Source organism: Megascapheus bottae, chromosome 1 (genome assembly GCF_031878675.1).
Source record: "Megascapheus bottae isolate mThoBot1 chromosome 1, mThoBot2.hap1, whole genome shotgun sequence".
Taxonomy (NCBI): Eukaryota; Metazoa; Chordata; class Mammalia; order Rodentia; family Geomyidae; genus Megascapheus; species Megascapheus bottae.
In genome coordinates, this window is record NC_143509.1 from 8,187,425 (window position 1) to 8,213,763 (window position 26,339).

Here is a 26,339-nt window from a genome sequence, read left to right on the forward strand (position 1 = left end):
AACTTTACAAGAAGGAATAGGAGATACACTAGGCCTCCTTGGCACAGGTCGACACTTTCTTAATAAGGACCAAGAATCACAACAAATCAGAGAAAGGCTGGATAAGTGGGACTGCATTAAACTGAAGAGCTTTTGTATGGCAAAGGACATAGCTAGTAAATTAAATAGGAAGCCTACAGAGTGGGAGAAGATCTTCACCAACAAAACAATGGACAAAGGCCTCATATCTAAAATATATCAAGAACTCAAAAAATTGAATCACTCCAAAACTAATCTCCAAAGTAACAAGCATCGCATTAAAAAATGAGCCAAAGACTTAAAGAGAGTCTTCTCTGAAGAAGAAACAAAAATGGCCTATAGACACATGAAGAAATGCTCAACATCTCTGGTCATAAAAGATATGCAAATCAAAACAACTCTAAGATTCCACCTCACTCCAGTTAGAATGGCCAGGATCAGGAAAACTAATAATAACAGATGCTGGAGGGGCCAGGAGGGATCACTAGTACACTGTTGGTGGGAGTGCAAACTCGTTCAACCACTATGGAAAGCAGTGTGGCAGTGCCTCAAAAGGCTAAACATAGAGCTCCCCTATGACCCAGCAATTTCACTACTTGGCATTTACCCAACCATCCAGAATCTAGGGCATACTAAATCCACTAGCACAACAATGTTCATTGCAGCACCTTTCACCATAGCAAAGATATGGAACCAACCTAGATGTTCCTCAGTTGATGAGTGGATCAACAAGTTGTGGTATTTGTACACAATGGAATTCTATGCTGTTAGAAAGAATGACATCGTCCCATTTGTTAGGAAATGGAAAGACTTAGAAAAAATCATATTAAGTGAAGTAAGCCAGACTCAAAGAACTTAGGCTCAATGGTTTCCCTCATTTGTCATAATCAGTAAAAACCTTGGGCTCTACTAGCAGAGATCTGCAATAGAACAAAATCTTGATACATAAGGCCATATAGTATGAAGCTAATTGAAAGGACCTCCAGGATATTGAAACAAAAGCCATATAAGGAATGATTATTGTCCTTAATGTACTATGTTGTCTCTCATCTCCTTTGCTTTCCCTTGGTTATCTCATATTGTTATAGTATCTCACTTTGTTATCTGATTTATTGAATTTATTTGTATTTGGATATGTGAAATTTGATAGGGAAGGGGGGAAAACCAAGATGGGTGTGGGGTGTGGGGGGGCGAGGGAAATGGGTGCCAAGACATGTGAAATGGTATCAATGTATGTGAATTAATGCACCTTCTATCTGGCAAATATCATGTAACCCTTTTACTAATTACAATAAAAAATGCAAAAAAACTGGACAGAGAAATACTACAAACGTGTCTGAAATATCAAATATGTGTAATGGTTACAATTGAATACAGTAACATCAGTTTCCAAGGGCCCCGGAGCCTGTCCTGACCTTCTGACCTCCCCATTTTCTTCATAGTCGCATGGTGAGCACCCAGTGCTCAGAAGAGTAACATGGACCTAGAGCTCAGCAAGGAGCCTAGCAAGCCCCATACGACTCAGCAATCCCACCTCTGGGCATTTACCCAAATGACCACACACAGCCCTCATTAAAGCTACCTGCACCACCATGCTCACTGCAGTTCAGTTTACCAGAGCGAAGACAGGGAATCAACACAGACATCCATGAAGGAACACAGAACATGTAGCATACACACATGTGTCATGTAAATCTTTAGGAAATTTCCATTGTTATATTAGTTTGTATTTTGTAATATTTATTTCAATGAATAAGGGTCTATTGCTCATTTGTATAGTACTCATAATCACAAGTAGTAGTGATCATTAAAATTTGAATATTTGGGGGAGTCTCTTCAACTCCATCCTGTAGCAATTTCAAGTTTTCTGGACTAACATTGAGGTCTTTGATCCATTTTGAGTTAATACTTGTGCATGGTGTCAATTTTTAGTTTTCTTCAGGTGGCTGCCCAGTTTTGCCAGCACCAATAATTGAATAGACTGTGTTTGTTCCACTGTATATCTTTGGCTCCTTTGTCAAATATAAGTTGACTATAGGTATGTGGTTTTATTTCTGGATCTTCAGTTCCGTTCTATTGAACTTCTGGTCTATGTTTGTGCCAATACCATGCAGTTTTTGTTATTATGGCTCTATAGTAGAGTTTGAAGTCTGGTATTGTAATACCACCCCCCATTGCTCTTTTTGGCTATTTTAGGTCTTTTCTTGTTCCATATGAACTTCGGATTATACTTCTATTTCAGTAAAGAATGTCTTCGGGATTTTGATGGGGATTGCATTGAATTTGTATACAATTTTGGCAGTATGGCCATTTTTACTATGTTGGTTCTCCCTACCCATGAGCATGGCATGTCTTTCCATTTCCTGGTATCCTCTTTAATTTCTTTCATTTGGCTTTTATAGTTTTCATTGAAAAATTCCTTTAAATCTTTAGTTAAGTTAATTCCTAAGTATTTTATTCTTTTGGGGGCTATTGCAAATGTGATCATTTTCTTGATTTGGCCTTCTGTTTGTGTATTCCTGGTGTATAAGAGGGCTACTGACTTTTGCAGTTTAATTTTGTATCCTGCAACTTTGTTAAAGTGTTTTATTATATTTAGGAGTTTGGGAGTGGAGCTTATTTTGGGTCATTCAGGTATAGGATCATGTCATCTGCGAATAGGGATAGTTTAATTTCTTCTTTCCCTATGTGGATCCCTTTGATACCCTTCTCTTTCTTTATTGCTCTGGCTAAGCGTTTTAGCACTATAGTGAAGAGAAGTGGAGAGAGTGGGCATCCTCGTTTAGTTCCTGATTTTAAGGTAAATGGTTCCAGTCTTTCTCCATTTAACTGTTGACATGTAATTGCTAGTTTCAGCTGGATCATTGCTTCTTCAGGCAATAGTTAAATGGGTACATTTCTGGAGCCCTCTGCTCAAAGAATTCTTATTGACAGTGGCCTGTATCAATCACCACAGTTCTGTGGCTGTTATGGACATTGTATGTTTGAATCGACCCTCTGGGTGTGATGCCCTCATGACTTTGGTTGACATCTCACAGGAATAGACTTTTCAGGCTATTTCACCATGCACTTGACATGGCATCCTTTGAGGCCACCCGCTTGCATCATCACACATCGCGTTCATGCAAATAGTTTCTTGACCCAGAAGTTAGAAAAACATTCGAGATAACTCCATCTCTGGGGCCTCACTCTCCATGGTCTTGGTTGAAATCACAGCACCTGGGGTGAAGAAGACAATTCTGCAAACATGTTTTCCAACTCATGTTCTTCTCCTGGATGAAGGCCACAGATGCAGAGCCTGGGGGAATAGTTTTGCACATAACTTCTGGGGACTCACAAGAGGTTTTGATGAAAGGTGAGCTACAATGTAGATCAATACAAAGACATATATGCACATATAATAAGATATTTGAATATACATTCCTGCCATGTGGGCCTCACTTCCAGCCAGACATTTAGCCTGGCAGATGCTTCAGGGATGACGCCTGTGATTTTAACACTCCTTCTCCAGCTTCCCCTCCTTGTCAAGTCCTTCGCTGCCGCCAGCTGCTTTTCTACCATGAAGCACCGAGCACACGTGGATGGAGATGTGATGATTGCTCTCTACACGTTGGGAGCAGATCTTAGCTACAGCGATGCTTCCAAGCAAGAAAAGAACAAGCTGTAAGTAACTCATCATTTATTCCCATTCACTGCTTTATTCTGATGATGGGGAATGGCTGAGCCCTCTAGGGTGCCCAGGAATGTAGTGTCTTGGCTGCTCTTCACCTCCCATCCTTATTCCTTCAGGAACAGCTCAATTTCATAGTTAGCCTTCTATCTACATTACTTGATTGCCTGCCTGCTAGTCAGCGAGGACTCTGTTTTGTTACATACTGCTTCTACTATCCAGGTAGTTAGGGTCTTCACTTTATTCTAAAATCCTGTATCTCTTCTGTCCCAGCTGCCATCACAGAAAATGAAGTAATGTTATCATACACAACCTGAATTTCTAGTATGTGTTGGAGACAAAAAGGCTGCAGCTGTATTTCTTGTCCCCTCAGGCCAGTAGTATGAGAATTTCTCTCTACTAACACCAATATGTGGAGGACATTGATAAAACTTTTGGTGGCTCATAACTATAATCCTAAGTACTTATGGGGCTGATATCTGAGGATTGAGGTTTATTTCTTAATTGTATTCTATAGTCAGGGGAATATAAAGAGGGTTTACAGTTACACTGGTCACATAGTGGGTGCATTACTTTTCCAGCATTGATAGCCCTTCTCATCTTTTTGTCCCTCCCTTCACCCCCAATCATCCTGTTTTCCCCCTTCCCTTCCCTATTTTATATGAACAAATATACATATATACAACATACCAGGTACCAAAGTTAGACGTAGTAACCATATGAGATTAACCATAAAGGGATAAAAAAGAGAGAGAAATAACTTCATATAGTACATTAAGAACAGCAATCCCAAAGATAAACCTCTTGTTTCTATATCCGAGATTTGAGGTTTAAATTAGATCAGACAAGAAAATATGTGAGACTTTTATCTCCAATTAACCATCTAAAAGCTGCCAGTGGAGCTATGCCTCAAGTGGCACCGCGCTAGCTGAGAGAAAAAAAGCTCAGTGTTATGAAACAACCCTTTTGGGAGACTTTAACTGCCCTAGATGACTTCTGCTTTACTTGCACACATGCATACTCTTGGCTTTTGGTCTGTAACACAAAGTCTCACTAATAAAGGGCTATTTTTTTAAAAAGGAAAGAAAAATGACTGTAAAAACTTAACCAGAGATGTGGAGCATTTCTTCATGTGTCTGTAGGCCATTCTTATTTCCTCTTCAGAGAAGTCTCTCCTTGAGTCTTTGGCCCATCTTTTAATGGAATGGTTGTTTCTTCTCTGGCCATATAAGGGATGTACAATTATACATAATATGTATACATTACATTTGATGCAAATCAAAACAACTTTGAGATTGCACCTCACTCCAGTTAGAATGGCCATGATCAAGAAATCTAACAACAGATGCCAGTGGGGATGTGGCCAGAAAGAATTACTACTACACTGTTGGTGGGAGTGTGAACTCATTCAATCACTCTGCAAAGCATTATGGTGATTCCTTAAAAGACTAAACATAGAGCTCACCTTTGACCCAGCAATCCCACTTCTTGGCACTGACCCAGAAACAAGGACATACTAAATCCACTAGCACAATGATGTTTATTGAAGTATTATTTACCACAGTCAGATATGGAGGCAACCCAGATGCCCCTCAGTAGATGTTTGGATCAAGAAGATATGGTACTCATACACAATGGAATTCTATGCTGCCATCAGAAAGAATGACCACCCCATTTGTAAGAAAATGGAAAGACTTGCAAAAAATCAATCATATTAGGTAAAGTAAGGCAGACCCAAAGGAAGAGAGGCTCAATGGATTCCTTCATTTGTAATAATTAGTACACATCTAGGACTCTCCAAGCCGAGGATTACAATACGAAAAGCTAGGTACATAAGGTCTTATAGGATGAGACTAAATGAAGCAACCGCCATGATATGGAAACAAAAACATTATTTTGAGTGATTGTTTCTCTTAATGAACTTTTTTCTTTTTGAGTTTTTTTCATATATTTTTGTTGTAATTAATAGAAGGGTTACAATATATTTACCAGATAGAAAGTACATTAATTCACATACATTGATACACTTTCTCATGTCTTGGTCCCCATTTTCCTCCCCCCAACCCCACCCCGCATCTTGTTTTCCCCCCTTCCCTATCCAATTTCAAATAACGAAATACAAATATATCCAACATATCAGATAACAAAGTGCGATACTGGAACAATGTGAGATAATCAAGGGACAGCAAAAGAGATGAGAGGTAACATAGTACATTAAGGACAACAACCACTCATTATATGGCTTTTGTTTCTTTTTTTTAACATCTGAAGAGATTTTTTAAATTTTTTAAATATATTTTTATTGTAATTAATAGAAGGGTTACATGATATTTGCCAATAGAAGGTGCATTGATTCACATACATTGATACCCTTCCACCTGTCTTGGTCCCCATTTTCCTCCCCCACACCCCCACCCCTCATCTTGTTTTCCCCTCTTCCCTATCCAATTTTAAATAACCAAATACAAATACATCTGATATATCAGGTAACAAAGTGAGATACTGTAACAATATGAGATAACCAAGGGACAGCAAAAGAGACGGGAGATAACATAGTACCTTCAGAACAACAATCATTCATTATATGGCTTATGTTACTATATCCTAGAGATCCTTTCATTTAGCGTCATACTATATGGCCTTTTGTATCAAGGTTTTGCTCAACTGCAAATCTCTGCTAGGAGAGACCAAGGTTTCTACTGATTATGACAAATGAGGGAAACCATTGAGCATATGTTCCTTTGAGTCCGGCTTACTTCACTTAATATGATTTTTTTCTAAGTCTTTCCATTTCCTAACAAATGGGGCGATGTCGTTCTATCTGACAGCAGCATAGAATTACATTGTATATAAATACCACAGCTTGTTGATCCATTTATCAACTGAGGGGCATCTAGGTTGGTCCCATATCTTTTTTAAAATAATTAGTATTGTAGTTAATAAAAGAGTTACATGATATTTGCCAGATAGAAGGTGCATTAATTCACATGCATTGATACTCTTTCACATGTCTTGGTCCCCATTACACTCTCCCCCAGCACCCCCGGCATGGTGTTCCCCCTTCCCTATCCAAATTCAAATAACCAAATACAAATATATCCAATATATCAGATAACAAAGTGAGATACTGTAACAATATGAGATAACCACGGGACAGCAAAAGAGATGAGAGATAACATAGTACATTAAGGACAAAAATCATTCATTATATGGCTTTTGTTTCAATATCCTGGAGGTCCTTTACATTAGCTTCATACTATATGGCCTTATGTACCAATATTTTGCTGTATTGCAGATCTCTGCTAGTAGAGCCCAAGATTTCTACTGGTTATGATGAATGAGGGAAACCATTGAGCCTTACTTGGCTTAATAGGATGTTTTCTAAGTCTTTCCATTTCCTAACAAATGGGGTGATGTCATTCTTTCTGACAGCAGCATAGAATTCCATTGTGTACAAATACCACAACTTGTTGATCCACTCATCAACTGAGGGACATCTAGGTTGGTTCCATATCTTTGCTATGGTGAATAATGCCGCGATGAACATTGTTATGCTAGTGGATTTAGTATGCCCTAGATTCTGGATGGTTGGGTAAATGCCAAGTAGTGGAATTGCTGGGTCATAGGGGAGCTCTATATTTAGCCTTTTGAGGAACTGCCACACTGCTTTCCATAGTGGTTGAACGAGTTTGCACTCCAAACAACAGTGTAGTAGTGATCCCTCATGGCCACATAACAGCATCTCTTTTTTATTCGTTTCCTGATCCTGGCCATTCTAACTGGAGTGAGGTGGAATCTTAGAGTTGTTTTGATTTGCATTTCTTTTATGACCAGAGATGTTGAGCATTTCTTCATGTGTCTATACGCCATTTTTATTTCTTCTTCAGAGAAGACTCTCTTTAAGTCTTTGGCCCATTTTTTAATGGGATGGTTGTTACTTTGGAGATTAGTTTTGGAGTGATTCAATTTTTTGAGCTGTTGATATATTTCAGATATGAGGTCTTTGTCCGTTGTTTGGTTGGTGAAGACCTTCTCCCACTCTGTAGGCTTCCTATTTAATTTACTAGCTATGTCCTTTGCCACACAAAAGCTCTGAAGTTTAATGCAGTCCCACTTATCCAGCCTTTCTCTGATTTGTTGTGATTCTTGGTCCTTATTAAGAAAGTTTTGACCTGTGCCAAGGAGGCCTAGTGTATCTCCTATTCCATCTTGTAAAGTTTTCAGTGTGTCAGATTTTACCTCCAGGTCTTTGATCCATTTGGAGTTAATTCTAGTGCAAGGTGACAAAGAAGGATCCAACTTTAGTTTTCTGCAGGTGCTTAACCAGTTCTGTCAGCACAACTTGTTGAAGAGGTTGTCTTTCTTCCATTCTATTTTTTGGCTCCCTTGTCAAAGATTAGGTGGCCATAGGTCTGTGGTTTAACATCTGGGTCCTCAGTTCTATTCCATTGGTCTTCAGGCCTGTTCTTGTGCCAGTACCAAGCTGTTTTGATAAGCATAGCCCTGTAATAGAGTCTAAAGTTTGGAATTGAAATTCCTCCAGCGCTGTTCTTTCTGCTAAGAAGTGTTTTTGCTATACAGGATCTTTTATTATTCCATATGAAATTTTGAATTGCCTCTTCTATTTTTTTAAATAATGCCATTGGGATGTTGATGGGTATTGTGTTGAATTTGGAGATAGCCCTTGGCAAGACTGTCATTTTCACAATGTTGTTTCTTCTAATCCTGGAGCATGGGAGGTTTTTCCATTTCCTAAATTCTGCTTTAATTTTCTTTTTCAGCGTTTTAAAGTTTTCATCAAAAAGGGCCTTTATATTCTTAGTTAAGGTAATTCCTAGGTACTTCATTTTCTTTGTGGCTATTGTGAAAGGAGTTGCTTTCCTGACTGTTGCCTAGTTCGTCTCACTGTTGGCGTGGAGGAAGGCAGTTGATTTTTGAGGGTTAATTCTGTAGCCTGCTACCCTTCCAAAGTTTTGAATTAGCTCAAGGAGCTTGGGAGTAGAGTCTATAGGATTCTTTAAAAACAGAATCATGTCTTCTGCAAAGAGGGATAGTTTTATTTCCTCTTTCCCTACTTGGATCCCCTTTATGCTTGCTTCTTGCCTTATTGCACTCGTTAGGAAATCTAATACTATGTTAAAGAGGAGTGGAGAGAGTGGGCATCCTTGTCTCGTTCCTGATTTTAGAGGGAATGGCTTTAGATTTTCACCATTAAGTGTAATACTAGCCGTGGGTTTCTCATACACAGTCCTTATTACACTGAGGTATGTTCCATGGATTCCTAGTTTCTCCAGAGGTTTTAACATAAAGGGGTGTTGGATCTTGTCAAATGCCTTTTCTGCATCCATTGAGACAGTCATGTGAGTATTGTCCTTGCTCATGTTGATGTGTTGAATTAAATTAATTGATGTGCGTATGTTGAACCAGCTTTGCCTCCGTGTGATGAATCCAGTTTGATCATAGTGTATAATTTTTTTGATGTGTTGTAGACGTTTGGCCAGTATTTTGTTGAGAAGTTTTACATCGATGTTCATCAAAGAAATAGGTCTATAGTTCTCTTTCTTTGATGAATCTCTGTCTGGTTTGGGGACGAGGGTTATACTGGCTTCATAGGGTGAGTTTGGTAAAGAAACTTTATCTTCAGTTTCATTAAAGAGCTTGAGTAGTATTGGTGTGAGCTCTGCTTTGAAGACCTTATTGAATGCAGCTCTGAATCCTTCTGGCCCTGGGCTTTTCTTAGGTCGAAAGTCTCTTATTGCCATTTGTATTTCAGTGCTTGAATTAGGCCTGTTGAGTTGGGTTAGTTCTTCTTGGTTCAGTGTGGGTATGTTAATACTGGCTAGGAATTTATCGATTTCTTCTAGATTCTTAAATTTGTTGGCGTAAAGGTATGAGAAGTAGTCCCTCATGATATTCTGGATCTTGATAATTTCTGTCGTGATATTACCATTGTCATCTGCGATTTCGTTTATTTCAATATATTCTCTCCTTTTTTTGGTAAGATTTGCTAAGGGTCTGTCAATTTTGTTAATTCTTTCAAAGAACCAACTCCTTGTTTTGTTGATTCTTTCTATAGTTTTCTTGGATTCCAAATCATTTAATTCTGCTTTGATTTTATTAATTTGCTTTCTTCTACTGAGATGAGGGTTGGTTTGTTGCTCTTTTTCCAGGAGCTTAAGGTGAGACATTAACTTGTTGGTTTGCGATTTTTCCAACTTGTTGTTGTAGGCACTCAGCACTATAAATTTTCCTCTGAGTACTGCCTTTACCGTGTCTCAAAAGAGTTGGTATTTTGTGTACTCCTTATTGTTAAATTTCATAAACTGTTGGATTTCTGTTCTGATGTCTTCAATGACCCATTGTCGATTCAACAATGTGTTGTTCAGTTTCCATGAGTTATAGGGTTTTCGTTGGTGGAGATGTGTGTTCAGTTCCAATTTGATGCCTTTGTGGTCTGAGAGCGTGCAGGGAATAATTTCAGTGTTTCTGAATCTGTCCAGGTTTGTTTTATGGCCTAAGATGTGGTCTATTTTAGAAAATATTCCATGTGCTGCTGAGAAAAACGTACATTATGTTGTTGCTGGGTGGAATATTCTGCAGATGTCTGTTAGATCTAGTTTTTCTATATAGTTGTTCAGTTCTAAGGTTTCTCTGTTGAGTTTTTGCCTTGTTGATCTATCCATAGGTGAGAGTGCTGTGTTAAAGTCACCAACAATCAATGTGTTTCGAGCTATTAATGGTTTCAGTGTAAGTAAAGTTTGCTTGATGATGTTCAGAGCTCCGGGACTGAGTGTGTAGATATTTAGGATCGTATGTCTTCCTGGAGGAAAGATCCCTTTATTAGTATGTAGTAACCTTCTTTGTCTTTTCTTACTAATTTTAGTTTGAAGTCTATTATATCTGATATGAGGATGGCAACTCCAGCCTGTTTATGGGGGTTGTTAGCTTGATAGAGTTTATTCCAATCTCTCACTTTCAAAAGTTGATTGTTTTTTGGGTAAGATGTGTCTCTTGAAACAGGAGAACGTTGTTTCTTGCTTTTTGATCCAACTAGATAGCCTATGCTGTTTAATTGGAGAGTTAAGTCCACTGATTTTGAGAGTTAGGATTGAGAGATATTTATTAGTTCCTAGCATTTTTAAAAGCTTTCATTAGGGCCTGTGTCTTGACAGTTCTCGTGGTCCTTAGATGGTATGCTGTTTAGGTGCCATTTCTTTTTTTTTCTTCTTTTTTATTGTAATTAGTAAAAGTGTTACATGATATTTGCCAGATAGAAGGTGCATTAATTCACATACATTGATACCATTTCACATGTCTTGGTACGCATTATCTTTTCCCCCCACCCCCACCCGTCTTGGTTTTCCTCCCTTCCCTATCAAATTTCAAATAACCAAATACAAATAAATTCAATATATCAGATAACAAAGTGAGATACTATAACAATATAAGGTAACCAAGGGACAGCAAAGGAGATGAGAGACAACATAGTACATTAAGGACAACAATCATTTGTTATATGGCTTTTGTTTTGATATCCTGGAGGTCCTTTCAATTAGCTTCATACTATATGGCCTTATGTACCAAGATTTTGCTCTATTGCAGATCTCTGCTAGTAGAGCCCAAGGTTTTTACTGATTATGACGAATGAGGGAAACCATTGAGCCTAAGTTCCTTTGAGTCTGGCTTACTTCACTTAATATGAGTTTTTCTAAGTCTTTTCATTTCCTAACAAATGGGGTGATGTCATTCTTTCTGACAGCAGCATAGTATTCCATTGTGTACAAATACCACAACTTGTTGATCCACTCATCAACTGAGGGACATCTAGGTTGGTTCCATATCTTTGCTATGGTGAATAGAGCTGCAATGAACATTGTTGTGCTAGTGGATTTCGTATGCCCTTGTTTCTGAATGGTTGGGTAATGCCAAGTAGTGGAATTGCTGGGTCCTAGGGGAGCTCTATGTTTAGACTTTTGAGGCACTGCCACACTGCTTTCCATAGTGGTTGAACGAGTTTGCACTCCCACCAACAGTGTAGTAGTGATCCCTCCTGGCCACATCCCCTCCAGCATCTGTTATTATTCGTTTTCCTGATCCTGGCCATTCTAACTGGAGTGAGGTGGAATCTTAGAGTTGTTTTGATTTGCATTTCTTTTATGACCAGAGATGTTGAGCATTTCTTCATGTGTCTATAGGCCATTTTTTTTCTTCTTCAGAGAAGACTCTCTTTAAGTTTTTGGCCCTTTTTTTAATGGGATGGTTGTTACTTTGGCGATTAGTTTTGTTGCCATTTCTTTCCCTATATTGCATTTATTTTGCTTTTCAATGTGTAGAACATCTTTGAAAATTGTATATAGTGTTGGTTTTGTTGCTACATATTGTTGCAGCTTTTTTGTATTGGAATGTTTTTATTGTTCTCTGAGTTATGAATGAGAGCTTTGCTTGGTACAGTATTCTTGGTTGGTATTTATTTGACTTTAGTGCATGGCATATATGCTTCCATTCACTTCTTGCTTGCATGGTCTTTGCTGAGAAATCTGGGGTTGTTCTTATTGGTTTGCCTTTATAATTTATTGATCCCTTTTCCGTGGCTGCCTTTAGGATCCTATCTTTGGTTTCTATTGATCCAGTTCGGATTACAATGTGGCGGTGGGATGTTTTTTTCTGGTGTGGGTTATTTGGGGTTCTAAAAGCTTCTTGTATCTGGATGGGCCTGCCCTTCTGGATATTTGGGAAGTTCTCTGAGGTGATTCCCTGAAGAATATTTCCAATACCATTGACCTCTTTCTCCAGAGCCTCCTCAATACCAATTAGCCTTAAATTAGGCTTCCTAATTGTATCTTGGTCCTCCTGAAGCGCTCTCTCATATTTCTTAGATTTGGATTGACTAATTCCTTGTTCTTTCTCTATAACAACTAAATTATCTTCAGCCCCGGATATTCTCTCTTCTGCATTGTCTAACTTGCTATCAAAGCTATCTACTTTATTTTTCATCTCCTTGCTTCTAATTGCTCATTTTTGATGCCTTGCATCTCTTGTTTTAGATCATGTATGGATTTCTTTAGCTCCTTGATTTCCATTTGAGTGTTTAGCTCAGTAGCTTTATTTTATTGGGACATTTGCTGGAGTTCAGTCATCTTTTTACTTGTGGATTCTATGAATCCATCCACTTTTCTTTGAAAAACCTTTATTTTGGCCTCCTTTATGGCTTCTTCTTTTTCACTTAGCACCTTGTATGTGGTTTCCTCTTGTTTAGCTATGGCTTCCTCCCTTATCTCTTTCTTTATATTTTCACACTTTTCATTAATGATGTTTATCAATTGCATTTGTACAGCACTTCGAAGACTCTCCTCTACGTTTGCCAGTGACTGTTCCATTGTCTGTTTATATTGTGTGGGGGATGTTATTCCTTGAGTTGACATCTTTCTTCAGTTTCTTGTTCTGCCCATTTGAAAATGAGGGCAAGATTAATACTAAACACGATTATAGTTTTTTATATATAACCAACCTAGACCTGTGTGGCTGGCAGATACTAGATGTTCACAAATTTGGTTGGTGTTATCACTCTGTCTTTTTGTGCACTTACAGACCAGTCTAATACAACCACTGATAAGCGATTTATACCCAAAACAATAAGCCTCTCAATCCAATCTCTATTGTATTTAAGTCCCTCTGAGCCTACAGTATAATTGAACACCTAGATAAACAGTATTGCTCTAGAGCATCAAGTGTATATCCATGCATTATGAGGGTTGAAAGGCGAAAAGAGGACCAGAGATATAAAAATAGAATGAGAGAGGTCAGGGGAGGTACAAGAGGATTTACGTAGGAGTGTAAGATTCTTATAGTAATGAAGAAAATGTATAGCATAAGGGTAACTGACCTAAGTTGGTAAGTAGGTAGCTTATTTGAGTACAAATTTTGGAAAATATTATACAAAACTTATGTGTTGCTGTACGACGAGCTCTCAGCCCAACCAGTGGCCTCACAGTGGGCCTTGGGATGGATCTGCGAGCTTCAGTCTGAGCGTGCTGGGCAGACGTGTTCATGTGCTGCTTCCAGGGGCGGCCCCCGGCCAAGGGTCTGGGATTTGAGAGTTTCCAGGAGCACTCAGCAGGACCAGCAGGAGAACACTCTGTTCCCAGGGGCGGGGCCCAGGTGAGGACATGGGCTCCAAGGGCGGAGCCGCGCATTTCTGATTCTCAGAATGCGATCGTGGCTGCTGGTAGGCCCTTCAGATCCCTGCTCTGTTTCACTGCTGTGTCAGAGAGTCTGTGACTGTGGGGGGCCCCTCGGTGCTGTCTTGCTCAGGATTCCCAGCTGGAGGATGCCCCACTCAAGAATTGAGGGGGGACAGATGCTGGCTCCTATTTTCCCACACACCCCACTTGCTGCTGTAAGTCAGGGACTCAGCATCCTCCACTCTCTAGATCCAGTGGCGTGGGAGGGGAATCTGTTGGGTGGATGGGAGCTGGGATACCTCCGCCTCCCCTGGTAGGGTGCTGAATCTTAGCTTTCCCTGCCTGTCAGTCTCCAGTCAGAGGGCTGGGAGTTGTGCCTGTTGGACAGTGGGTTTGGGACAGCTCTGCCACCCTTGGTGGGGTTCTGGATGTTAGGGTAGCCCGCCTGTCAATCTCCAGTCAATGGCCTGGGGGAGGGGGCTGCTGAGGGAAGGGACAGGATTCTGAATTCCTTGCCCCCCTGCTCCTGCCATTCTTTCTCGGGCAGGGTGGAGGGGTCTGAGTTAAGTTCTATTGCTTGGCACCAGCTCTGGTTTCCTGAGGGTTTGGGGGACCCACTGTATGACTCACACCTCTGCGTTCTGTCTGTGGGTGTTCCATGGTGTTGGGGAGTTTTTCACTCCCCTCGGATCTCCTCCGCCGCCTGTGTTCCGCATCTGGGTTCCATTGCTTGCTGTTCTGGTTCTGCCTCTGGGTTCCACTGCTTCTGAGGCTCGCTGGCCCAGTCTAATGTTGGTTTCTGCACCTTTTCGGGAGGGGACCTCGCAGTCCAAACTCGTTGAGAAAGTTGGATGTGGGATTTATCTGGATTTCTTTTCCGGTTTGAGTCCTCCGGTGCCTTTTGAGTTTGTTGTTGTGGATTGCTTAAGGTAATTGGCTCGTGCAACTCCCTGGTTCTCTCTTTTTGTGAGAGAGAGCTAGGCAGCATCCCTATGGTCTTTGCCCCATCTTCAACACATTCCCCGGTCCATATCTTTGCTATGGTAAATAGAGCTGCAATGAACATTGTTGTGCTAGTGGATTTAGTATGTCCTTGTTTCTGGACAATTGGGTAAATGCCTAGTAGTGGAATTGCTGGGTCATAGGGGAGCTCTATGTTTATCCTTTTGAGGAACTGCCATACTGCTTTCCATAGGGGTTGAACGTGTTTGCACTCCCACCAACACTGTAGGAGTGATCCCTCCTGGCCACATCCCCTCCAGCATCTGTTGTTATTAGTTTTCTTGATCCTGGCCATTCTAACTTGAGTGAGGTGGAATCTTAGAGTTGTTTTGATTTGCATTTCTTTTATGACCAGAGATGTTGAGCATTTCTTCATGTGTCTATAGGACATTTTTATTTCTTCTTCAGAGAAGACTTTCTTTAAGTCTTTGGCCCATCTTTTAATGGGATGGTTGTTACTTTGGAGATTAGTTTTGGAGTGGTTCAACTTTTTCAGCTGTTGATATATTTTAGATATGAGGCCTTTGTCTGTTGTATGGTTAGTGAAATTCTTCTCCCATTCTGTAGTCTTCCTGATTAATTTACTAGCTATGTCCTTCGCCAAACAAAAGCTCTGCAGTTTAATGCAGTCCCACTTATGCAGCCTTTCTCTGATTTGTTGTGATTCTTGGTCCTTATTAAGAAAGTTTTGACCTGTGCCAAGGATGCCTAGTGTATCTCCTATTCCTTCCTGTAAAGTTTTCAGTGTGTCAGCTTTTACCTCCAGGTCTTTGATTCTAGTGCAGTGTAACAAAGAAGGATCCAACTTTCGTTGTCTGCTGGTGCTTAACCAGTTCTGCCAGCACAACTTGTTGAAGAGACTGTCTTTCTTCCATTCTATTTTTTTGGCTCCCTTGTCAAAGATTAGGTGGCCATAGGTCTGTGGTTTAATATCTGGGTCCTCAGTTCTATTCCATTGGTCTTCAGGCCTGTTCTTGTGCCAGAACCAAGCTATTTTGATGATTATAGCTCTGTAATAGAGTCTAAAGTTTGGAATTGAAATTCCTCCAGCGCTGTTCTTTCTGCTAAGAAGTGTTTTTGCTATATGGGGTCTTTTATTATTCCATATAAAATTTTGGATTGCCTCTTCTATTTTTTTGGAGAATGACATTAGGATATAAATGGGTTTTGTGTTGAATTAGTAGATAGCCCTTGGCAAGTTTCTCATTTTCATGATATTGAATCTTCCACTCCACGAGCATGGGAGGTTTTTCCATTTCCTCAGTTCTGCTTTAATTTTCTTTTTCAGGGTTTAAAGTTTCATCAAAAAGGTCCTGTACATTCTTAAGATAATTCCTAGGCACTGTATTTTCCTTGAGGCTATTGCGAAAGGAGTTGCTTTATTGATTGTTGCCTCATTCCTCTCACTCTTGGCATAGAGGAAGGCAATTGATTTTTGAGAGTTAATTTTACACCCTGCTACCTTTCCAAAGTTTTGAATCAGCTCAAGGAGCTTGGGAGTAGAGTCTATAGGATTCTTTAAATACAGAATCATGTCATCTGCAAACAGGGATAGTTTTACTTCCTCTTTCCCTACTTGGATCCCCTTTATGCTTGCTTTTTGCCTTATTGCTCTGGCTAGGAATTCTAGTACTGTGTTAAAGAGGAGTGGAGATCCCTCTGTGTTACAGTGGTGGACTTGCTTGCAATTTCCTCTTTATCCACTGTTGGAGTTTCCTCCTCACAATGACTTCCTTCGAGTTGAATGCATCTTTTACTTTGTGACATAAATAAGAATAAATTCTTCTCACCTGATAATTGAGATCTTGTTCTGGTTGATAGTGTAGGAAGTAGTGTTCAATATGTTGGGTGTTTAAGCATAATGGCTATAGAATCTTTCATAAAGAACACTTCTCAAAGTTGCTCTTAAGTTGAACATTCATTACTATGCCTGGCCTGCCATAAAAACACATAACATCAATTGAGTAACTCAAAATTCAATTCATTTTTCACAGAGGTGGAACTAGTAATCCTAAGGTAAAGGAAACAGAATATGCAATGTGACATAAACATCTATTTCAGGTTTAATCCATGGACAAAAGTTTTTTGATTACATACACATGGTCGTGAAGAAAAAGCATGTTCTCTCTCAGCTTAGGTACATTTCTGAATCTCATTCAGAATTAATTCTAGACAGAAGCATAAGCCATGGTATTCACATTCCATCCCAATTGAAGGTAATGTTATAAGATATTCATTGGCAATGATGCAAGCATTTAATCCAGCAAAGTTAATAGTTTTAAGCACTCCTCCTCAATTTCCATGCTCATTTTGCAGGTTTACCTTCAAGAACTATCGATTTGTTTTGGCCTTGGCTTTTGCTGTTGAGGAGATCAACAGAAGCTCTGATCTTTTACATAACTTGACTCTGGGATTTGATATCTAAGATGTTTACTTTGGCACTTCCACAGTATTTAAGAATCCCTTCATTTGGCTGTTTGGGAAGGAGAAGATTGAAAACTGGTCATGTATAAGAGAAAGCAAATCTATAGCAGCACTTACAGGACCATTTGGAATAACATCTGCCCACACTGGATCATTGCTGGAACTCTACAGATTTCCACACGTGAAGACTGGAGGGATAAAAAATGTCTAATTTGGTACCATTTTTGGTGTTAGAATAGAATGACAAGAAGAGAATGGACTTACAAATCCATCTAATTTTGTGGTATGAAAGAGTAAGTACTCAAACACAGTGGGGTATGTATCATCCTACCATTTGGAAAAGGAGATGGAGGAATGAGACAAACAAATGAATCATGTATTGCTCCAAACCTTATCAATAATTTTCTTAAAAAATGAACTGGAAAATGCTTGTTTAAAGAATTTATTAACATTGATTTTTACATCATGTTACAAATGATGTGTTTAGGAAACAAGTATTCAAGAAGGGAATTTCTATATACAATCACTGGCACTTAGTTTTTAGAACATAATCTGAATTAGGCTAAGGGTTTGTATATCAGAGGTACATATTAATCTAGGAAATAAAACATTGTGTCTATACAGTCATAATGTTTTATATCTATGTAGGTGTGTTTATATTTCCAGTACCATGTCCATAGCATTGGGTATGCAAATATTGATTCCTCGCTCTTGTACTGTTCGGATCAAATAGCCACATATTAAGGATACCATGTGCATTTTCTTCCTTTGTTCTTCACTTGTCTCACTCAACATGATTCGCTCTAGATTCATCCACTTCCCTGCAAATGCCATTATTTTATATTGTCTGTTGGCTGTGTACAATTCCATTGTCTATATATACCACATTTTCTGTATCCATTCATCTACAGTAGGGCATCTGGATTGCTTCCATCACCTGGCTATTGTGAATAGTGCAGGGATGAACATAGCTGAGCAGGTGTCCTTATCACATCTTGGGTCATGATGTTCAGTGTAGATGCCGAGAAGTGGTGTGGCGAGATTGGAGGGAAGGTCAATTTTCAGTTCTTTAAGAAACTTCCACACTGCTTTCCAGACTGGCTGAACTAGTTTACAATCCCACCAGCAGTGTAGTAGGGATCCTTTTTCTCCACGACCCCACCAGCAACTCTCATTGTCTGAGTTCAAAATCTTGGCCATACTTGTTGGGGTAAGGTGGTATCTTAGGGTTGTTTTTATTTGCATTTCCTTTATGACAATGGATGATGAACATTTTCTCATATGCTTTTCTGCCATTTTAACCTCTTCTTTTGATAAGACTCTCTTTAGTTCCCTTGCCCATTTAGTGAATGGTTTGTTGGGTTTGCGGGGGATTAGTTTCTTGAGTTCCCTGCAGATACTGTATATTAAGCATTTGTCAGATGTATTATTGGTAAATATCTTTTCCCAGTTTTTTGGCTATCTCTCTAGTTTTGTGGCTATGCTTTTATCTGTGCAGAAACTTTTTATTTTTAGGTAGTCCCATTTATTGAGTCTCTCTCCATTCAGTTGTTACCATGGGATTCTCTGCAGGAATCTTTTGAGGTATGAAGATATGATGAGCAGAGTACTGGTGACTCATACCTGTAATCCTAACTATTAAGGAAATATCTCCAATTGAACAGAAAAAAAGCAGGAAGTGGGATGTGTGGCTCAAGTCCTATAGTATAAGCCTTGATGCTGATTCTTAACATACTTCAGGAATGAGACTGTGATTCTTGGCAATATTCTCACTCACAGACTGTACAAATTTCTTTCCCTTTAGCTTACTTTTGGGCCTTTTGTTCATGCCCTGAGTGACAATAACAATTTTCCTGCTCTCTATCAGATGTCTCCAAAGGACACCTCAATAGCTGCTGCCATTGTCTCCTTACTGCTTCACTTCAGCTGGAACTGGGTGGGAGTATTGGCTTCAGAAGATGACAATGGTTTGTGGATTCTTCCTGAACTGAAACAGCAGATGATCAAGAACAGAGTTTGTGTAGCCTATGAGGTGCTAATCTCAAGCAAAGGCATATTACCTGCAATCAAATTCATGGAAGTGTATAATCACATGAATAAATCTCCCGCAAATGTTCTCATCATATATGGTGATAATGAGTCACTAATAGATTTAATGATATGTATTGAGCAACTTTTGATAACAGGCAAAGTTTGTATCTTGAACTCACAGTGGGATTTAACCACAAGGAAACATTTCATGCTAGGATCATCTCATGTGCCTCTCATTTTTTCTCACCATCATGCAGATGTATCTGGATTCACAGATTTTGTCAAGGCAGCTAACCCTTCCAAATACCCAGAGGACTTTTTCCTTGTGAGGCTGCGGTTTCTCTCTTTTAATTGCTCTGATTCTGAGTCTGACTGTGTGACGTGGGAGAACTGTCCTGATGCCTCCTTGGATTAGTTGCCTGGACAAACTTTTGACGTGACCATGTCTGCATACAGTTACGATATCTACAATATAGTGTATGCTGTGGCCCAGGCTCTCCATGAGATGCTTCTTCATCAAACAGAAGTTCAAACCATGGGAAATAGAAAAGGGACAGTCCCTTCCCCTGCACAGGTATTGTCTTCTATGTTGGAGAGCACACATCCTGCATAAAGGCACTTCCTAGAGAGTTTCTTAGTGTATAAAAGTAAATATTTCTGATGTTTTTCCAATACACAGGAAATTATTTTTGTTTACATGTCTGTGAAGAACTCTAGGCATGAGTTCATATGCTGTAAAGCATAAACAGGCCAGTAACAAAAATAAAATATTTTCCATATTTCTATAATTCATTTTTTGATGTTTTGTGGGGGTTTTTTGTTTGTTTGTTTGTTGCTTGTCCTAGAGATTGAAGTAATGGGCTGGATGTTGTCTCATGGTCTATTTGTACTCAGAGGTATCACTCTACTGGTTAAGCCACAACACTGCTTCCAGCTTTTTTGAGTAGTTTTATTAGAGACAGGAGCCTCATAGACTTTTCTGCCTGGACCGATTTCAAATGGTGAACCACAGATCTCAGGCTCCTGAGTAATTAGAATGATAAGCACGGGGCACAGAATCTTGGCTTGTGAATTCATTTCATTGCAAACATCTTCAACATGTTCATAACTGTTTTCAAAAATGTAAATTCAGGGACCCCCTAAGTTCCTTCAGTAATAGTAAATGATGATCTGTTCAACACAATTACCCATATTTTTCATAAGTGGTCAAGTTTCATTGAACTCTGTATTAAAATTTTTGCAAGCTTTAAGTGAAGGCATTCATAAATTTCTTAAATATTTTGGTTGGGGCAAACTGTAGCTAAGCAACTGAGTATTGTCTCATTCCTTGCTGTTTATGTGATATCTTTCTTACTCTCCCCCTGTCCTCTCCCCCTCCATCTCCCCCTCCCACTCCCCTACCCTCTCTTTCCTCTCCCATTCCCTCTCCGCTCTCTCTCTCTCTCTCTCTCTCTCTCTCTCTCTCTCTCTCTCTCTCTCTCTCTCTCTCTCTCACTTTCACTCTCTCCCTGTCTCCATCCACCCCATAACATTCTCTCTCTGTCTCTGTCTCTGTCTCTGTCTCTCTCTGTCCCTGTCTCTCTCTGTCTCTATCTCTCTGTCTCTCTATCTCTCTCTCTCTCTCATCCTAGAGCTTGAACTCAAGGCCTTAGCACTGTCCCTGAGCTTTCTCAGCACCACTTCTGGCTTTTTCTGTGTATGTGTTTCTGAGGAATGGAACCCAGGGCTTCTTGCATGCTGAGTGGGCTCTCTACCACTAGCTCTCTCCAAGCCTCAATATTGGTTTCACTTTTTAAAAGCCTCTGCGCCTTTTTTGAAATACCAGTGTGCAGAAAAATAATTTTTATTTTTCCATAGAATTTTTGGGGGGAGCCAGCCACTGGTGGCTCACGCCTGTAATCTTGGCTACTTAGGATGCTTAGAGCTGAGGATCATGGTTCAAAGCCAGCCTGAGCGTGAATGTCTGTGAGAACATCTCCAAAGAAACTCCAGGAAACCGGAAGTGATGCTGTGGCTCAAGTGATAGAGCACTCGGCTTGAGCTTGAAAAGCTCAGGGACTGGTACCCAGGTCCAGAGTTCAAGCATCAATGCTGAGTGAAAAAAAAGAGAGATTTTTTTCTATTAGAGTTCATTAAGTGGCTGTGCTATTCTTGGATTCTGAATTCAGAAAGAATATAAAGGCAATCAGGACCTATTCATAGATCAGGTTTTCTGCCTTAACTCTAGGATGTACTTCACCATAATTTGATGGATTTCATTTAGCTGCACCCTTCTCTGAAGACCATCCAATTTTACAATCCTGCTGGAGATCTAGTGATTTTGGATGCCAAAAAGAAACTGGAGCCAGAATATGACATTCTGAACATTTGGAATTTTCCAGAAAGTCTTGAACATCAGGTGAAAGTAGGAATGTTTTCCCCATATGCTCTCCATGGCAATCAACTATCGTTATCTGAAGACATGATTGAATGGGCCATAGGAACTGCAGAGGTGGGTTACTTCTAATCACAGTGATTGTAAAGACATGTACATAAGAAAAGAATCACGCTTAAAATGTATACCTGGCTGAGTGCCAGAAAACTTACTTCGGTAATCCTAGCTATTCAGATAGCAAAGATTTGATTAACACCAATTAAAATGAGTCCAAACAGGCAGGTCTGTGAGACCCTTATCTCCAATGAATCACCAAAAATCTGGAAATGAAGCTCTGACTCAAGTAGTAGAGTGCTGAACCTGAGCAAAATTGTTCAAGACCTGCACCTAGACTTTGAGTTCAAGCCCCGGGATCAGAATTTAAAAAAATTAAACATGTCACTAAATATTGATTTAGAATATTACCACTACAATAGAATAACAAATATCTTTCTTAGTAGATTTCTAACACTGCAATAAAGTCCCTGGTGAATGAGTTTGTTGGGTTGAAAGGTTTATTTTGCTCCCTTCTGGAGAGTTTTCAATCATTACTTGACCTGCTACTTAGGCATCTCTGGTGAGAGGAATCATTGAAGAAGCCTTTCAGAAGACTGGTCACTGGAAACAAGACAAGGATATGATGAGCCTGCGGTTCACATAGCCTGATGCAAGATAGAACATCCACCATCCTCTTCTCCATTTTACATAGAAGTAGCAGTCAATGTATAATGACATATATTCCAGGAAGTTATATAGGACCATACACTGAGACTGACTTAAATTCCTCACCATTAGTTTCTACCTTTACAAGTTACATACTTTTCAATAGTTCAACAGATTACAAATCAAGACTGTACCACATAAGCCTGTGGGAGTCTATTACAGTGTTTAATTGACTGCGTTCACCTGCAGAAAACACCATGCTTATAGAAAGATAAATGGAAAGCCCACAGAGTGGGAGAAGATCTTCTCTAGCCAGACAATAGACAAAGGCCTCATATCTAAAATATATATACAGCTCAAAAACTGAAATCTCTCAAAAAAATCCTCATCGAAACAATCATCACATTAAAAGGTGGGCTAAAGACTTAAAGAAAGGGCTGGGAGTTTAGCCTAGTGGTGGAGTGCTTGCCTAGAATGCATGAAGACTCAGGTTCAATTCCTCCATACCACAAACATAGAAAAAGCCAGAAGTGGTGTTTTAGCTCAAGTGGCAGAGTGCTAGCCTTGAAAAAGCCCAAGGACAGAGCTCAAGCCTGAGTTCAAACCCCAGGATGGGCATTAAAAAAAGACTTAAAGAGAGACTTCTCTGAAGAAGAAATAAAAATGGCCTATGGACACATGAAAAAATGCTCGACACCTGTAGCCATAAAAGAAATGCAAATGAAAACAACTTTGAGATTCCACCTCACACCAGTTAGAATGGCTATTATCAAGAACTCTAATAACAACAGATTCTTGGGAGGATGTGGGCAAAAAAGAATGCTACTACACTGTTGGTGGGAGTGTAAACTCTTTCAGCAACTCTGGAAAGCAGTATGGTTATTCCTTCAAAGACCAAACAAAGAACTCCCTTATGACCCAGCAATCCCACTCCTGGGCATTTAACTAAATGTCCAGAAACAAGGATACTGAAGCTATCAGCACAATGATGTTCATTGCAGCATCATTTACTATAGCTAAGATATGGAACCAACCCAGATGCCCCGCGGTAGATGAACGGATCAAGAAAATGTGGTATTTATACACAGTAGAATTCTATGCTGCCTTCCAAAAGAATGACATTAACCCATTTGTAAGGAAATGGAGAGATTTGGAAAAAAACATATTACGTGAAGTAAGCCAGACCCAAAGAAACATTGGCTCATGGTTTCCTTCATCTTTAAGAATTAGTACACATGTAGGATTCTCCTGCATTTTCCTGGTAGAGGATCACAATAGCTCAAAAGCTATATGCATATGACCATGTAGGATGAGGCCAAGCAAAATCAACTCGCGGATATGGAGACAAGAATTTTATTTTTGTGATTGTTGTTTTTAATGTACCATGTGAAATTATTTATTTTCTCTCTTGCCTTTTCCCCCTTATGGCTGATCCCCTGTTGTTAGTGTACCTGATTCTGGTACCTATATTTGGTACCTGTGAATTGTACATGGATTTATTTGTTTATTTGAAATAAGGAAGGGAAAGGGAAAAGCAGATAATGAGACAAAGGACAAAGGGTAATCAGTGTAACAGTGATATCCACAAGACAATATGTTGGTAATGAACTTTGCAGCTTGGGAGGGATTGGGGAAAGGGAAAGTGGCCGAAAACATGGGAAGGGTTAAAAATGTTTGAGAAATAATGTACTCACTACCCAATGAATGTAACTATAACCCCTTTAAACATCACCCTGACCATAAAATAAAATTTGACTAGAAGAAATGCCATGCTTAATAATCTGAGTTTTTAAACAATGGGCTTTTTGTGTTCTGTATAATTCTGAAGAGTTATTGATACATCTGTGATTTTCCTCAGACTCCTCGCTCGGTCTGCACTGAGATTTGTGCTCCTAGATTCAGGAAATCTCCTCAGGAGGGAAAGGCTGCTTGTTGCTTTGATTGTACCCCGTGTCCTGAGAATCAGATTGCTAATGGGACAGGTAAGTCCATATCTTATGAAGTAAAGCCAATGCAAAAGTTGTAGGTTAGGATTACAGAGACTGTTGGGGCAGTATTGCTAGGAAAGTATGACAGAGAATGACTTTGAATTACCTATTTAGTAATATTTTCTAGTGTATTGCAGGCAATGTTATCTCCAGGAAGGCCTCTTATCCATAATCATTAGGACAAGTGTAAGATCTCACATGAAAATAAATGTAAGTATTATTAAGGACAGTGTTCTTCTTGAAACTTACATTTTCTCCACACAGAAAACATGGATTTGGCCTACCTTTATTTTTCAGTGCAGAGTACTGTTCTTGGCACAGGCAAGTGCTCAGTAAGGTGAAATCTTTTCAAGAAGTAAGCACAACTATAGAGTATCCGAAAATGGTTTATCTGTTCCTACTGCTTCACAGATGGTTAGCTGGACAACCATAATGAGACGAATTTAAGAAGATACTACAGGGATAAAATCAATGTTCTACACGGACATGTAGGAAGCTTTAAGCTATACAATTAAAATTTTCCATAGCATTGTAGGACTGTATAGAGTTCTGTTAATAAGAGTAAGGAAATCAGTAGAAAATTGATGTTAGGTATTACAATACCCCAACTGTCACAATAATAATACATGTGACAATCACTGAAGGAAAAAATTGACTATGAAAACTTGATAAAGAAGAAGAGAGAAATGGGAGGGGGTTATGCTTTACAAAAGAAACAAAAATATATATGTGTATTTGATTGTTTGAAGTCAGATAGGGAAGAGAGGAAAACAAGATGAGGGGTAGAGATGGGGGGAGGAAATGGGGACCAAGACACAAGAAAGGGTATCAGTGTATGTGAAGTAATTCACCTTCTATGTGGTGAATATAATGTAACCCTTCTATTAATTACAATAAAATATGTGAAAAAAGGAAAGAAATGAAAAGAACTTTTACTGTAAATGCTGACATGTTAGGATTTCATCTAAGTAAAAAATGTTTGAAATTTTTTGAAAAGAAAACAATTCAGAACAAAACACTAATACTAGCTTACTCTTTCCCACAGACATGGAGCAGTGTGTGAGGTGTGCAGATCACCAGTATGCCAACACACAGAGAGATGAGTGCCTCCTGACAGCACAAAGTTTCCTGGCTTTTGGAGATCCCTTGGGCATGGCTCTGGCCTGCATGGCTCTTTGCTGCTCTATGTTCACTGCCGCTGTGCTTGGATTATTTGTGAAACACCAAGACACTGCCATTGTCAAGGCCAATAACCAGGCTCTCAGCTATATCCTACTCATCTCCCTCATCTTGTGTTTCCTCTGTGCCTTGCTCTTTATTGGCCATCCCAACACAGCCACCTGCATCCTGCAGCAGATCACATTTGGAGTCGTGTTCACAGTGGCTGTCTCCGCAGTGTTGGCCAAAACGGTGACTGTGGTCCTGGCCTTCAAGGCCACTTGTCCAGGGAGAAGGATGAGGGGGCTGCTAATGTCTGGGGCTCCTAACCTCCTCATCCCCATCTGCACCGTCATCCAGGTGTGTCTGTGTGGCCTCTGGCTGGGAAGCTCTCCTCCCTTTGTGGACACAGATGCACACTCTGAACATGGCTACATCATCATCCTGTAAAGCAAGGGCTCCCTCACTGCCTTCTACTGTGTTCTGGGCTCCCTGGGCTCCCTGGCCCTGGCCAGCTTCACGGTGGCTTTTCTGGAAGGAACCTGCCTGACACCTTCAATGAGGCCAAGTTCCTGACCTTCAGCATGCTGATGTTCTGCAGTGTGTGGCTCACCTTCCTGCCTGTCTACCACAGTGCCAAGGGGAAGGTGATGATGGCTGTGGAGGTCTTCTCCATCTTGGCCTCTGGGGCAGGCCTCCTGGACTGCATTTTTGTCCCAAAGTGCTTTGTCATCTTATCAATGCCAAATAAAATTTCTCTGCATGTCTTTCTCGTCAAAAGCCATAGTTAG

The 26,339-nt window shown here is 39.8% G+C and overlaps 1 pseudogene; it reads left to right on the forward strand.

Annotated features, from left to right (window-relative positions):
- Positions 1–3,496: 3,496 nt before the first annotated feature.
- On the forward strand, positions 3,497–26,339 carry LOC150068277 (vomeronasal type-2 receptor 116-like; annotated as a pseudogene).